This window comes from Triticum aestivum, chromosome 4A (assembly GCF_018294505.1).
Source record: "Triticum aestivum cultivar Chinese Spring chromosome 4A, IWGSC CS RefSeq v2.1, whole genome shotgun sequence".
Taxonomy (NCBI): domain Eukaryota; kingdom Viridiplantae; phylum Streptophyta; class Magnoliopsida; order Poales; family Poaceae; genus Triticum; species Triticum aestivum.
The window spans coordinates 542,368,404-542,384,348 of NC_057803.1; positions in this window are offsets into that span (position 1 = coordinate 542,368,404).

A 15,945-nucleotide genomic window follows, 5' to 3' on the forward strand; every position below is an offset into this window, starting at 1 on the left:
TTCGCTAAATTGTGAGCCTCGACATTCGAGCTCCTAAACTCATGATAAAAAATACAAGAGGTAAAACTACGGGAATGTTCTAGTGTTTCCTGAATAATTGCACCATAACCCCCTCCATCTTGCTGCTTGATGTCGTCAACCACGATCTTGCAATCAGATGCCACCTTAATAGAGCGGAGCTGTAAATCGTCTGCCAATGCCAATGATTCTCTAACCGCAAGTGCTTCAAGAGTGGTGGGATCAGTGATGGATTTGAAGCCAAAGGTTGAGGCACCCAGAAAAGATCTCGCGCCGTCTCTGGCAATAGCTCCCACTGCTCCCACACCCGATCTCCCGGCCACTGCAGCGTCCACATTGATCTTCATCATATTGGGCGGGGGAGGGGGGGGGATCCAGTGATTAGCGCGTTGTACTCTGGTACTGCCTCCCACCGGCGATGGTTTCCTCAGAGTGTGTATATCCGACAAATATGATGTATAAAGAGGTGGGTGGACAACGGGCTCTGGTGGATGTCTTCATACACAACTTTCCTCTTCACGCTCCAGATAGCCCAAATTGTGACCGCCATATGTTCAAACATGTCCCCGTTAGCGCTTCATTCATAGCAAACAACCAGTCCCGTGGATTACTGTTGGTATGCTGGCTCATCTCCTGGACTAGACCCTCATCCGCTAGAGACCAGATGCACCGAGCCATTGTGCATTCAAGCATCGTATGTCGCCAGGAATCAGGAGCCCCACATATCTTGCACGCAGCTGAAACAGCCATGTGCCGGTGTTCAAGCACATCCGCGGTGGGTATTGAGCTTCTCGCGAGTCTCCAGAGGAAAAGCTTAATCTTGGGCGGAACTTCTGCCTTCCACGGGGTAGACCAAGCGTCGCCTTCCCGCTCCGAACCCTATGTGCCCGCCGTCTCTTCGATCCAGTTTTCTCTGGTCAGTTTGGTGTTTAAAATGATTCTATATGCTGATTCGACAGAAAATAAGCCTCTTGTCTCTCCACTCCAAGCCCAAAAGTCATTGATATTTCTTGTGCATAACGGGATACACAATATTGCCTCTGCATCTATTGGCAGGAAAGCTGCCCGAACCAGTGTCTCGTCCCAGGCGGCCGTCGCCGGTATGATAAGCTGCGACACATATCTGGGAGGGTTCGGGATTAGGGAAGTGATGGGTCTCATCATCCCCTATCTCGGGAGCCAATTATGTTGCCATATCTCGGTTGATCTACCATTCCCAATTCGGCGGATGATTCCCAATTTGAGCATATCTCTCCCGTCTAGCACTGCTCGCCAAATCTGAGACGGTCTTCCTCCTAGTTCGGCTTCCAGCAGTGTAGTATCAGGGAAGTACACCGCTTTCAGGATTCTAGCACCGAGAGAGTTGGGGGTTTTTCATTACTCTCCACGCCTGTCTGGCTAACAACGCTAGGTTGAAAATCTCCATATCACGAAACCCTAGTCCGCCCAAATGTTTTGGCCTTGTCATAGCCACCCAACTCGGCTTTCTCTTTCCCGCCTTACTTCCCCACCAAAACTGCCGAATAATGGCCATGATATTTTCACATAATCCCCTTGGTAGCCTGAAACATGCCATCGAAAACACCGGCAGTGCCTGGGCCACAACCTTGATCAAGACCTCCTTGCCTGCAGACGATAGGAGCTTCTCCATCCAGCCTTTAACCTTTTCCCACACCATGTCTTTGAGATATCTAAAAGTGCCAATTTTCGATTGTCCCACATTTGTTGGCATCCCAAGGTATCTTTCATTCAGAGACTCGTCCTGCACGTTGAGCATGTTTTTAATGTTATCTCTTACCACTTGAGGGCAGCCCTTGCTGAAGTAAATGGATGATTTGTCACGGTTGACTTGTTGTCCTGAGGCATTGGAATATGTATCCAGTAGGTTTGATACTGCCACTGCCCCCTCCACACTTGACTTGAAAAGCAGCAGGCTATTTACAACCGGAGATGTTGGTGTCAATTGCTAAGATCAAAGTGCTAGCCGAGGCCAAATAAGAAACTTGTATCCTATGGCCCGCCATTTACTGATTTTAGTGGGCCAAATAACTATGTTCCCGCATGGGAAGACCGAGCCATCACCCAGTATGGTCCCCAGGAGGCTTTGCTCGGCATAGGTGTATGTTCATGCCGCTCGCCTTAGGCGCCCCATAATTGGGCCGATTTGACGCGCGAGCAGCGCTGGCTCTCTGGCCCGCATTTTATTTTTTTATTTTATTACTTGTACTTACATTTATAAAATAAAAAATTATTTTACTTACATTTATCAAAAGTTCATACCATGTTAAAAAAGATATTTGGTGTGGCAAAAAAATTCGTGCAACTTTAAAGAAATATTGACAACATTACAAATGTCGTGATATTTTAAAAATGTTCATGTATTTCGAAAAAAATGTTAGTATTTTTTTCTAAATGTCTATTTAGTGCATAAAATTATTTTCTTAATTCAAAAAATGGATATTTTGTACCATTTAAAATAATGTACCATGAAATTAAAAAAAGTGTTACAAGAATATGCTCGTGATTTAAAAAAAAGTCTTTAACAATATAAGAAAGTATCGGTGTAGTTTACAAAAATGTTCCATGCCATTTAAAGAAATGTTACATGTTTCCGAAAGATGTTAACGCATATTCAAAAATATGTGCATCATGTGTTTGAAAAAGTTCAACTTGTTTCAGTTTTTATACGAGTGTATAATAGAAATGTAAATGTGTATTGAAAAAGTAGAGATGTTAAAAAAGATAAAGAACATAACCCAAAGGAAACCAAAAAAGAGAAACAAAGAAAACAGACACAGAAACCCAAAGAAAAAGAAAAGGAAAAGGAAAAAAACTAAGAAAGACCGATGCAAAACAGTGGAAACAGAGGAAACCGATACTACAGTACTGGGCTGGCACAAGACACTGGGCGCCAGAGGCGAGACTACCTTAGAGCTCGCGGTAAGCAAGGAATAACTCTCGCGATGTTGTTCCACGTGCTGCAGCTAGCGGTGTTTCATAGAGAAGCAGAGGTGCTGGATCCCAGGAGCAGGAGGATTTGAGTCGTAGCTCCAACCTCCAAACATAACGACACGGCACAAGGCAGTGAGCCCAAACAGACAATTTGATCTCTGCCAGAATAATGTGATTATTATTAACGTACGTAGTAGTAGTGCTTACTCGATAGCAGCAGACTGGGGTTTACTAATTGTTCAAACGTCACCTTGCGTCCTTTTGAACTGGTCACATCCATGAACCATGATCTATCGATCGTAACATTGTCGACTCTGTTTCTTTCCTGACATCTTCGAGGCCCATTCTTGCGATGAACGGCGGGAATCCATGCACGATAAGTGCAAACTGCTACGTACGTGTGTTGCCTGATGTCATTGCACAGTTCTGGACCTCTCTCTTTTTTTCACGACGTTTTCTGCGCTAGAATTCAATATTCGTCACCACTCTTTGTAAAGAAATATAAAAACGTTTAGACACTACCGTACTTTACTGAAGGAGTACATCAGTTGGGTACTTTTTGAGGGTTAATTTGGCAGTGCTTGCGTTGTGTGTGTGTCCAACGCCGCCCCGGCCAGCCTCCGCAAGGGTGCTAGCTCCCTCATTGCCCTTGTGGCTTGGTCCCTTTGAAAGCACCGCAACGCCACGGTGTTCGACAATGCCCAACCTTCATGCGATGATCTGCAGCGCACTATCTGCGACGAAGCTCGGCTTTGGGCTAGCCTTGTAGTGAGGCTGAGCAACCCCCCCCCCCCCCCCCCCCCCCCCCCCCCCCCCAATGCTCACTTGCACCTCATGGGACCCTGGTAGCGCATGTCCTTTGGGGCTGCCCTTTGTAACTCTCTTTTCTACCTATCAATGCAAAGATATGCAACAATGCGTATTTATGAAAAAAAAGCTTGAATCAGGACGAGACGTGAGAGAGTCCTCGTTGCTGAATTAAGGTCAAACGTTGGGAACCCAACCTCGTCCGAACCACTATGATCGCATCGGCATGTTCAGGCAGCACGCATGCCTGACGACGCAAAATCTGCCGGCAGGCGGGCTGGGCTGGCTGCCTCTGCCTCTGCTGCGTGGTGCGTGCGGTCTCCGGTCACCCAAACGTACGGGCCTGTCCTTGACTTGAGCAACTGTTGAGTAACCAGCAACGAACGCAAGCAAAATGTGCAATCCAAACCTGCCTTGCCATCGTTGTCTTGCCAGGCAGGTATCTCGATTCCTAGAGCCATGGTATGATAACCTTCACCTCACATATTATTTAAGCGATACTAGTAAAAAGGTCCGTGCGTTGCAACAGAAAAAAAATACCAGACGCTCTTAATTCACAAAAAATGTTCTATAATCCGAGAACTTGTAGCTATTTCTTAAATACATGAAGAGTTGTTAAAAAGTTGACGCCCCCGATTCAATCGTACACTAATCATGCACGCAAACATGTACGATCAAGATCAGGGACTCACGGAAAGATATCACAACACAACTCTAAAATAAAATAAGTCATACAAGCATCATAATACAAGTCAGGGGCCTCGAGGGCTCGAATACAAGTGCTCGATCATAGACGAGTCAGCGGAAGCAACAATATCTGAGTACAGACATAAGTTAAACAAGTTTGCCTTAAGAAGGCTAGCACAAACTGGGATACAGATCGAAAGAGGCGCAGGCCTCCTGCCTGGGATCCTCCTAAACTACTCCTGGTCGTCGTCAGCGGGCTGCATGTAGTATTAGGCACCTCCGGTGTAGTAGTCGTCATCGACGGTGGCGTCTGGCTCCTGGGCTCCATCATCTGGTTGCAGCAATCGAGTAGAGATAAGGGGAAAAGGGGGGAACAATGCAACCGTCAGTACTCATCCAAAGTACTCGCAAGCAAGGAGCTACACTACATATGCATGGATATATGTGTAAAGGGCCATATCAGTGGACTGAACTGCAGAATGCCAGAATAAGAGGGGGATAGCTAGTCTTATCGAAGACTACGCTTCTGGTCACCTCCGTCTTACAACAGGTAGAAGAGGGTAGGTTGAAGTCCTCCAAGCAACATCACATAGCAATAATCCTACCCGGCGATCCCCTCCTCGTAACCCTGAGAGAGAGCGACCACCGGTTGTATCTGGCACTTGGAAGGTTGTGTTTTATTAAGTATCCGGTTCTAGTTGTCATAAGGTCAAGGTACAACTCCAAGTCGTCCTGTTACCGAAGATCACGGCTATTCGAATAGATTAACTTCCCTGCAGGGGTGCACCAACTTACCCAACACGCTCAATCCCATTTGGCCGGACACACTTTCCTGGGTCATGCCCGGCCTCGAAAGATCAACACGTCGCAGCCCCACCTAGGCTCAACAGAGAGGCCAGCACGCCGGTCTAAACCTAAGCGCACAGGGGTCTGGGCCCATCGCCCATAGCACACCTGCACGTTGCGTACGCGGCCGAAAGCAGAACTAGCCCCCTTAATACAAGAGCAGGCTTACGTTCCAATCCGGCGCGCGCCACTCAGTCACTGGCGTCACGAAGTGCTTCGGCTGATACCATGACGCCGAGTGCCCATATCTTTCCCACGTAGTTGGTTAGTGCGTATAGGCTCGTAGCCAACTCAGATCAAATACCAAGATCTCCTTAAGCGTGTTAAGTATCCGCGAACGCTGAACAGGGCCAGGCCCACCTCTCTCCTAGGCGGTCTCAACCTGCTCTGTCGCTCCGCCACAAAGATCCACTCGCGGGTGCTCCACCAGCCGACCCGACTTTAGTCTCCACATGTATCATGTATAAAGTATATAGTATATACCCGTGATCACCTTCCGAGTGATCACGACCCGATAGTATAGCACGGCTGACGAACAAGAATGTAGGGCCACAGATGGAAATACTAGCATCCTATACTAAGCATATAGGATTGCAGGTAAAGGTATCAACAGTAGTAACAAGGACAGGCTATGCATCAGGATAGGTATAACGGAAAGCAGTAACATGCTACACTACTCTAATGCAAGCAGTATAGAGTAGAATAGGCGATATCTGGTGATCAAGGGGGGGGGGCTTGCCTGGTTGCTCTGGCAAGAGAGAGGGGTCGTCAACTCCGTAGTCGAACTGGGCCGCAGCAGCGTCGGTCTCGTAGTCTACCGGAGAGAAGAGGGGGAAGAAACAATGAATACCATGTAAACATAAGCATATTGATGCATGACATGACAAGTAACGATGCTAGGCGGGCCCTAACGTGGTATGAGGTGGTACCGGTTAAGGGGGGAAACATCCGGGAAAATATCCCCGGGGTTTTGTGTTTTCGGGCAGAGGAGCCGGAGGGGGAAAGTTGCGGGTTCGATAGGTTAGGGGTGTGTGGCGGACGAACGGACTGCGTATCCGGATTCGTCTCGTCGTTCTGAGCAACTTTCATGTTGAAAATATTTTAATCCGAGTTACGGATTAAAAGATATGATTTTCTAAAGATTTTATTAATTTCTGGAATTTAATTAATTATTTATCCCAACATTATCCAGAATAGTAAATGATGATGTCAGCATGACATCAGAGTGATGTCAGCAGTCAACGTTGACCATTGACCTGGTCAACCTGACGTGTGGGTCCAGTGGGACCCACCTGTCATTCTCTGTTTAGGTTAATTACAGATTAGTTAATTTAATTAGTGATTAGGTTAATCTAATTAGGATTAATTAACTTAATTAATTAATTAATTAATAACTAATTTTATTAAACCATTTTTATTTTTAATTATTATTTTTATTTTTAATTCTAATTCTTTTTTTTTAATAAAACGTTATGGGGCGTGGGGCCCCATTGTCATAGGGCCAATGGGGGCCTTAGTGTTACGGGCATGCGGGCGTGCGCCCGAGTCCACCCGGGAAGGGGGCAACGGACGCCTGGGCGGGCGCTCGCCCGCAGGGAGTGCGACGGGGCGAGGCCGGTGGCCAGGGCGGCCGTGGTGGCCGGCCGGCGTGGGGGGGGGACGGAGTGCGGGGCCGGCGACGAGCGGGCCCGCGGGCGGCAGGGTAGCCGGGCGCGGTGGTGGTGCGAGAAGGCGACGGCAGGACTGGCAGAGGAGAGGCCGGGCCACGGGCGGGTGCGGTGCGCGGGCACGGCGCGGTGAGCGCGCACACGGGACGGCGGGCATGGCGACGTCCAAGACGAGGAGGGGAAGAGGGGAGAGGAGCACGGGGAGGCGCTCACAGTGGCCGTAGGGGTTCGGGCAGTGGGTGTTGAGGAGGGAGACGGGGACGTCATCGGCGTCGAGGAGGCAGGCCGGTGGGGGAGGTCCGACGAGGAGGATGGGGACGCGCGACGAGGTGGCGGTGACGACAGGCGACGCCGGCGAGGCGACGGGTGGGCGACGACCCGAGGCAGGGGCGCGGCGTCGATCTCGGGAGGGAGAGGCGCGGGAGGTCGTGGCGAAGCCCATGGCAGAGGGGCGATGCGGTTGGGATGGAGGGGCGCCGGCGGGGAAGGGCCCCGTCGCGACAGTGGTGGCGGAGGCGGGCGCAGGCCGGCGACGGCGGGGCGGCGTCGGGCCCCGGCTTCGGGCTCGGGGGCAACGGGATCGGGGCGGCGTCGCCGATCTAGATCCAGGGGAGGAGAGGGGGTGCGAGGGGGGGCTCGTCGGGGACGAGGACGGCGGCCGGCGAGGCGGCTCCAGGCGAGGGCCACGAGGCCATTCCCGATCCGATCCGAATCGGGGGAAGAGGGAGACGTGGGGAGTGGGGGGGAGAGTGTGTGGTTAGGGTTTCGGGGATGGGGGTTATGGGGAGGCCGGTTGGGCCAAGGGGGAGCTGGGCCGGCCTGGCAGGTCGTGGCCCAGTTGGGCCGGTGGCCTGCTGGGCCGGAGCCCCGGGGGTTTCTCTTCCTTTTTTTGTTGTTCCTTTTTTTCCATTATCTCTTATTATTTGTTTTCTGTTTAATTCATTTAAAAGTATTTAGGCATTTTATAAAAATGTGTTTTCTGCACTATAATTACCTATGCCATTTTTGGCACAGCCCGAACATTTTAGTTTAATATTTTGAAAACTTTTGTCGTTTGATTGATTTAGGATTTAAATTTGAAACGGTTTCGAATTAACCCAAGATTAATTAAAGTGACAGAGGTGATGTGTCATCATTAGTAGGGGATTACTGTAGCTTGATTATCCGGGCGTCACAATTCTCCTCCACTACAAGAAATCTCGTCCCGAGATTTAAGAGGGGAGTAAGGGGAAAGACTAGGTTACGATATTCTAACGGATCTTCTCGAAGAAGTTAATCCCTTTCGTTGATGTCTTCAATTCTTTATTTCGATGCATCATGATAAACTTGTCATCATTTCTTCGGGAACTCCATCGTACTTACGAAAGGATAAGGGGCAGCTCACTACGACATAATGCTTTTGAGGGAAACAATCTGGGGTTAACCCATGAATTAGTATAAGATTATCTCACGAGTTGAACATATGAAATACCTCGAGAGTAAGGTACGAAGGTACCATAAGAGGCTCCAAGCGGATAGATAGTTGCTCGAAGCCTGAACCAGAGTGAGAAAGGGGTTCAGAGTAGCGAGAGTAAGTATTGCGTCTGATACCAGAATAGATCACTAGGACAGTGGCCCGTGAATTACATACGAGTCCACGCGCGAGGAATAACTTTGGGAATAGGGGGTGTACAGGACAGTCAGGTTTCGATCCTGTGGAACTGTGGGTTATGGGCCCACCATGTGGTTTATTATTATTATTATTTTTAATAGGAGCAGTGACATCTTTCACGGTCATGATAGCAAGGCATGTCAGAGAGTACCATGTCAGTTATGTCGGCAACAACGTTGGTACCAAGGGCGAGGGACGAAGAGAACCACCTTCCTGCTCGTTGAACGAGGCGGACCAATAGGCAAAGTTCTCGTCCATCGGCGGTTACCGGAAGTCATCAACAGTAGAAACAGGGTTACACCAGACAGGAAGGTACACCGAGGTGTTTACCTAAGCAGGGATTACCACTGCTCGGTTAAGTAGTTTACAAGAAAGTTTGAACAAAACAACGGGAAGGAAAATGTGCTTAAACATGTATATCAGGGGTATATCCTTCCCAAGGACAAGCAGAGCAAGATATCCATGACAGGATATTATGTAGAAAACTCCTTAGGTAGGGGAGAGAAATTTCATGAAATTACCCATACAACGGTGTTTGGATAATTGAGCAAGAAACATTTAGCATTGGGCTTCAAATGTTCTTGTTGAAAATCAGAGTATCACAGGCATGCTTCGAGATGGCATTGACATGGTCTTCAAGCAAAGGCCGTCTTTTAGATACTCAATGGATCCATCAGGAACAGTTTATAACATAGGTCTTACAATTTCCTCCAAGAAGAATGGTTATCCTTGCAAATAAACCATAATGATAGGTCCTCCAGCCAGGGGGGGGGGGTGCTAGGCATGACATCCTGTTACCAGGTCATCAAAGGGCCAACAACATAACTCTTGGAAAGTTGTCCCAACCATCATATCTGACCGAGATTCAGATTTGATTGGTGTAATGATACCTCAGACTCAGGATGTCCGAGAATAAAAGGTGCAACACAAATAGACGAAATGACATTTCAGGATTCTCAGGAAATGAACTATGGGAGTGGGTTCATGAAACAATAGTTCATCACTAAACCAAGGAGAGGAGGAGGTGGCTGATGGGCTCGGCGATAATCCATCGAGATTTCCGACAAGATGGATTTCCACAATTATGTGAACAAGGAGATAACATTTGTTAGATCAAATGGTATAATGATGTATGCTCGAGGAAACATACTCAATTAAACATTGGTTGAAAGGTGCACCCGAATATGGGTTGGGTTGCACGATCAATGTTAGAGTGGTGACTTGACGAACAAAAGAATTAGAGTGAAACTCGACCATTACTTCAAAGCAATAGGGTTGCTAGAAGTTTTGAATTCACCCCTCATAGTTCAATTGTCGGTATTCCGGTTAGAAACAACACGGGTACCAAGAAAGAATGGTGAGGGTGAGAAGTATCACCATACCAAGAATTCTTAAGAGGTGGAGTAATCCTCACGACCTTCTTGACATAAAAGATGGTAATACTCCATGGTAAAGAAGAACAAATGCTAGGTAGCAAGGAACTCGAGGTATAACACAGAACACAAACAAGTTTTTGTTGGAGGGAACGCAATAAAGAGGTCGATGACAACACAAATCATCGAGGGCAAGGATGGTATTTCTCATCATTAATTCAATTGATATCCTGGAAGAGCATCAGAATGTAGATGGTGATCATGACACATTTGTCGAGAGATTCCACGAAGATGTAATCGATTCGCGATCACATCAAGTCAAAAGAATGATGAAGCAAGAGGTTATTGGAACCATAGGTACGCCACAAACTTGAAATCAAGATTGTTGTTCAAGGCGAACTGATATGACGAGGAAGATCGACGTAAGCTTAGCTCATTGTCAAAAGTTGTGCTCCGGGATTAAGGACCAGGTAGCACAGTTAAAATTTAGCATGGTAATGATATGGCCGATCAGGCTAGGAATGACATGATCGGGTACAAACTCGTAAGTAAAGAATATTAGTAAGAGTTGTTGAACCGTAATGCGGACTCGGTTCAGTTATCGGTGTCTTTGAGTGTTTAATAACTCAGAGCCCATGAAAAATTGTAATCAGTGAGTATGTAGTACTTGATGAAGAACTCATAGGAAGTTATGCAGTTCCAAGATAATCTCGAGATACCATGGGGTAATACTCGACGACAGATCAAAGTAGAGGTTGTACCGGGGTATTGATCCACAGAAGACAAGTGCTTACACTTGCATCGAAAATGGTATTTAAAGGAGAACATGGTCGGAACCACGATTGTAAAAGGCCATACCCCAGATATAAGATGAACTTATATCAAGGGAATAATTAATTTTAAAAGAAGCTTCGATGAGAAGATGTACATCGGGTCCATGGGCATGAACACAAAGTTCAAGGTCGACTCCCACTTCTCCAAGGCATAACCTTTCATCCACTTCTCGCGTTCGATTAAGTTGCAGTGTTGAAATTTTATCTGGCGAAGCACCAGAAGAGTATGACTCGTGAAAACTTTCGGGTTCACACGGTCTAGAGAAAGCATATGTTCAACCCTTAGTGGCTTCTTAGAAACATATACCACAAGTTTCAAGAGTAAATAACACAAGCCCGAAAGCAGAGTATGGTTGGCCAAGCGGAGGATACAACTTAACAAAGGCATTAGGTATCAGGGGAAGAACTCACAAAGTGATCAAATGTGAAGGACACTGTCGGATAATAATCCAATAGTGGATATGGCGATCCACAATGGGGCTGATATGAGTATCGATACCCAATCAGAGGAAGAAAGATTGCAAATGCATCGGTTTATAGAACAGCTGAATAGTTCAACGCTTAATTAGCAAAGTAATTATGATTTTCAAATCAAGGGATCAGGAGCAAATGCTCTGATCAAGAATGGATAAGCTGAATAGAATTAGGGATACAATCAACGACAATTGGACTGGTCGAGAACCAATTCCAGTTAAAAGAATGGCAGCTCAGCCGGAAAGGTAATTTATAAGGATCAGTGATGATTGCGCGTATTCGCAAACATATTGAGTCAATAGACCCAAAATGATAATGACAAGGAATGTCAATAAGACTACGAGACTTATGGGATTAACCATAATGCGAGCAAGCAAGAATTTCAAGAGCCAAAGGCTCCAGAGGATTTTCGGAAGATCGAATAGTATTTTGAAGACTTTTGTGAAACTCATGAACAACTGGGGATGAGCGGATACTCGATAAGTGCAATAATTAACCGTGGGGGTATTCAGGTGACAAAGAACAGCAAGGCAGTACGCTCAAAGGATTATCGAAACAACGATGAGTTTTTCAGGTTATCTTGTAATAACAAGACCAACTGGGGATGAATGTAAGAATAATAACTGCAAGTAGTTATCCATAAGGGTTTGCGGTGGAAGGGGAATTGCAAACGCGATGAACACAAGTTCTCGGGTTAACAGCGGAGAGTATCTTCAGGGTCTTCTGGTGCAGCAGACGATCATCAGTAACAAGGGGCTCTCCGGGTGAAAGTGATAACGAGATCCTATTGTTAGATTTAGTAAACTTCATTTAACCCGAATAGAGGAGAGATCAGAGTCCTAGAGTAAAGGTCGAGGAGTAAAAGATCCTACTACCACCCAATGGCGACGTGTGCCCATAAGACACACAGCCATGTTAGTAAAAGTTTTGCAATGTCTAGACTCGACTTCGGCCAAGGAGTTGGAAGGGGGATTCCTACAGGCAGTCGGCTCTGATACCAACTTGTGACGCCCCCGATTCAATCGTACACTAATCATGCACGCAAACATGTACGATCAAGATCAGGGACTCACGGGAAGATATCACAACACAACTCTAAAATAAAATAAGTCATACAAGCATCATAATACAAGCCAGGGGCCTCGAGGGCTCGAATACAAGTGCTCGATCATAGACGAGTCAGCGGAAGCAACAATATCTGAGTACAGACATAAGTTAAACAAGTTTGCCTTAAGAAGGCTAGCACAAACTGGGATACAGATCGAAAGAGGCGCAGGCCTCCTGCCTGGGATCCTCCTAAACTACTCCTGGTCGTCGTCAGCGGGCTGCACATAGTAGTAGGCACCTCCGGTGTAGTAGTCATCATCGACGGTGGCGTCTGGCTCCTGGGCTCCATCGTCTGGTTGCAGCAATCGAGTAGAGATAGGGGTAAAAGGGGGGAACAATGCAACCGTGAGTAGTCATCCAAAGTACTCGCAAGCAAGGAGCTACACTACATATGCATGGATATATGTGTAAAGGGCCATATCAGTGGACTGAACTGCAGAATGCCAGAATAAGAGGGGGATAGCTAGTCTTATCGAAGACTACGCTTCTGGTCACCTCCGTCTTGCAACAGGTAGAAGAGGGTAGGTTGAAGTCCTCCAAGCAACATCACATAGCAATAATCCTACCCGGCGATCCCCTCCTCGTAACCCTGAGAGAGAGCGACCACCGGTTGTATCTGGCACTTGGAAGGTGTGTTTTATTAAGTATCCGGTTCTAGTTGTCATAAGGTCAAGGTACAACTCCAAGTCGTCCTGTTACCGAAGATCACGGCTATTCGAATAGATTAACTTCCCTGCAGGGGTGCACCAACTTACCCAACACGCTCGATCCCATTCGGCCGGACACACTTTCCTGGGTCATGCCCGGCCTCGGAAGATCAACACGTCGCAGCCCCACCTAGGCTCAACAGAGAGGCCAGCACGCCGGTCTAAACCTAAGCGCACAGGGGTCTGGGCCCATCGCCCATAGCACACCTGCACGTTGCGTACGCGGCCGAAAGCAGAACTAGCCCCCTTAATACAAGAGCAGGCTTACGTTCCAATCCGGCGCGCGCCACTCAGTCGCTGGCGTCACGAAGTGCTTCGGCTGATACCACGACGCCGAGTGCCCATATCTTTCCCACGTAGTTGGTTAGTGCGTATAGGCTCGTAGCCAACTCAAATCAAATACCAAGATCTCGTTAAGCGTGTTAAGTATCCGCGAACGCCGAACAGGGCCAGGCCCACCTCTCTCCTAGGCGGTCTCAACCTGCCCTGTCGCTCTGCCACAAAGATCCACTCGCGGGTGCTCCACCAGCCGACCCGACTTTAATCTCCACATGTATCATGTATAAAGTATATAGTATATACCCGTGATCACCTCCCGAGTGATCACGACCCGATAGTATAGCACGGCTGACGAACAAGAATGTAGGGCCACAGATGGAAATACTAGCATCCTATACTAAGCATATAGGATTGCAGGTAAAGGTATCAACAGTAGTAACAAGGACAGGCTATGCATCAGGATAGGTATAACGGAAAGCAGTAACATGCTACACTACTCTAATGCAAGCAGTATAGAGTAGAATAGGCGATATCTGGTGATCAAGGGGGGGGGCTTGCCTGGTTGCTCTGGCAAGAGAGAGGGGTCGTCAACTCCGTAGTCGAACTGGGCCGCAGCAGCGTCGGTCTCGTAGTCTACCGGAGAGAAGAGGGGGAAGAAACAATGAATACCATGTAAACATAAGCATATCGATGCATGACATGACAAGTAACGATGCTAGGCGGGCCCTAACGTGGTATGAGGTGGTACCGGTTAAGGGGGAAACATCCGGGAAAATATCCCCGGGGTTTCGTGTTTTCGGGCAGAGGAGCCGGAGGGGGAAAGTTGCGGGTTCGATAGGTTAGGGGTGTGTGGCGGATGAACGGACTGCGTATCCGGATTCGTCTCGTCGTTCTGAGCAACTTTCATGTTGAAAATATTTTAATCCGAGTTACGAATTAAAAGATATGATTTTCTAAAGATTTTATTAATTTCTGGAATTTAATTAATTATTTATCCCAACATTATCCAGAATAGTAAATGATGACGTCAGCATGACATCAGAGTGATGTCAGCAGTCAACGTTGACCATTGACCTGGTCAACCTGACGTGTGGGTCCAGTGGGACCCACCTGTCATTCTCTGTTTAGGTTAATTACAGATTAGTTAATTTAATTAGTGATTAGGTTAATCTAATCAGGATTAATTAACTTAATTAATTAATTAATTAATTAATAACTAATTTTATTAAACCATTTTTATTTTTAATTATTATTTTTATTTTTAATTCTAATTCTCTTTTTTTAATAAAACGTTATGGGGCGTGGGGCCCCATTGTCATAGGGCCAATGGGGGCCTTAGCGTTACGGGCATGCGGGCGTGCGCCCGAGTCCACCCGGGAAGGGGGCAACGGGCGCCTGGGCGGGCGCTCGCCCGCAGGGAGTGCGACGGGGCGAGGCCAGTGGCCAGGGCGGCCGCGGTGGCCGGCCGGCGTGGGGGGGGGGAACGGAGTGCGGGGCCGGCGACGAGCGGGCCCGCGGGCGGCAGGGTAGCCGGCGCGGTGGTGGTGCGAGAAGGCGACGGCAGGACTGGCAGAGGAGAGGCCGGGCCACGGGCGGGTGCGGTGCGCGGGCACGGCGCGGTGAGCGCGCACACGGGACGGCGGGCATGGCGACGTCCAAGACGAGGAGGGGAAGAGGGGAGAGGAGCACGGGGAGGCGCTCACAGTGGCCGTAGGGGTTCGGGCAGTGGGTGTCGAGGAGGGAGAGGGACGTCGTCGGCGTCGAGGAGGCAGGCCGGTGGGGGAGGTCCGGCGAGGAGGATGGGGACGCGCGACGAGGTGGCGGTGACGACGGGCGACGCCGGCGAGGCGACGGGTGGGCGACGACCCGAGGCAGGGCGCGGCGTCGATCTCGGGGGAGAGGCGCGGGAGGTCGTGGCGAAGCCCATGGCAGAGGGGCGATGCGGTTGGGATGGAGGGGCGCCGGCGGGGAAGGGCCCCGTCGCGACAGTGGTGGCGGAGGCGGGCGCAGCCGGCGACGGCGGGGCGGCGTCGGGCCCCGGCTTCGGGCTCGGGGGCAACGGGATCGGGGCGGCGTCGCCGATCTAGATCCAGGGGAGGAGAGGGGGTGCGAGGGGGGCTCGTGGGGACGAGGACGGCGGCCGGCGAGGCGGCTCCAGGCGAGGGCCACGAGGCCCATTCCCGATCCGATCCGGAATCGGGGGAAGAGGGAGACGTGGGGAGTGGGGGGGAGAGTGTGTGGTTAGGGTTTCGGGGATGGGGGTTATGGGGAGGCCGGTTGGGCCAAGGGGGAGCTGGGCCGGCCTGGCAGGTCGTGGCCCAGTTGGGCCGGTGGCCTGCTGGGCCGGAGCCCCGGGGGTTTCTCTTCCCTTTTTTTGTTGTTCCTTTTTTCCATTATCTCTTATTATTTGTTTTCTGTTTAATTCATTTAAAAGTATTTAGGCATTTTATAAAAATGTGTTTTCTGCATTATAATTACCTATGCCATTTTGGCACAGCCCGAACATTTTAGTTTAATATTTTGAAAACTTTTGTCGTTTGATTG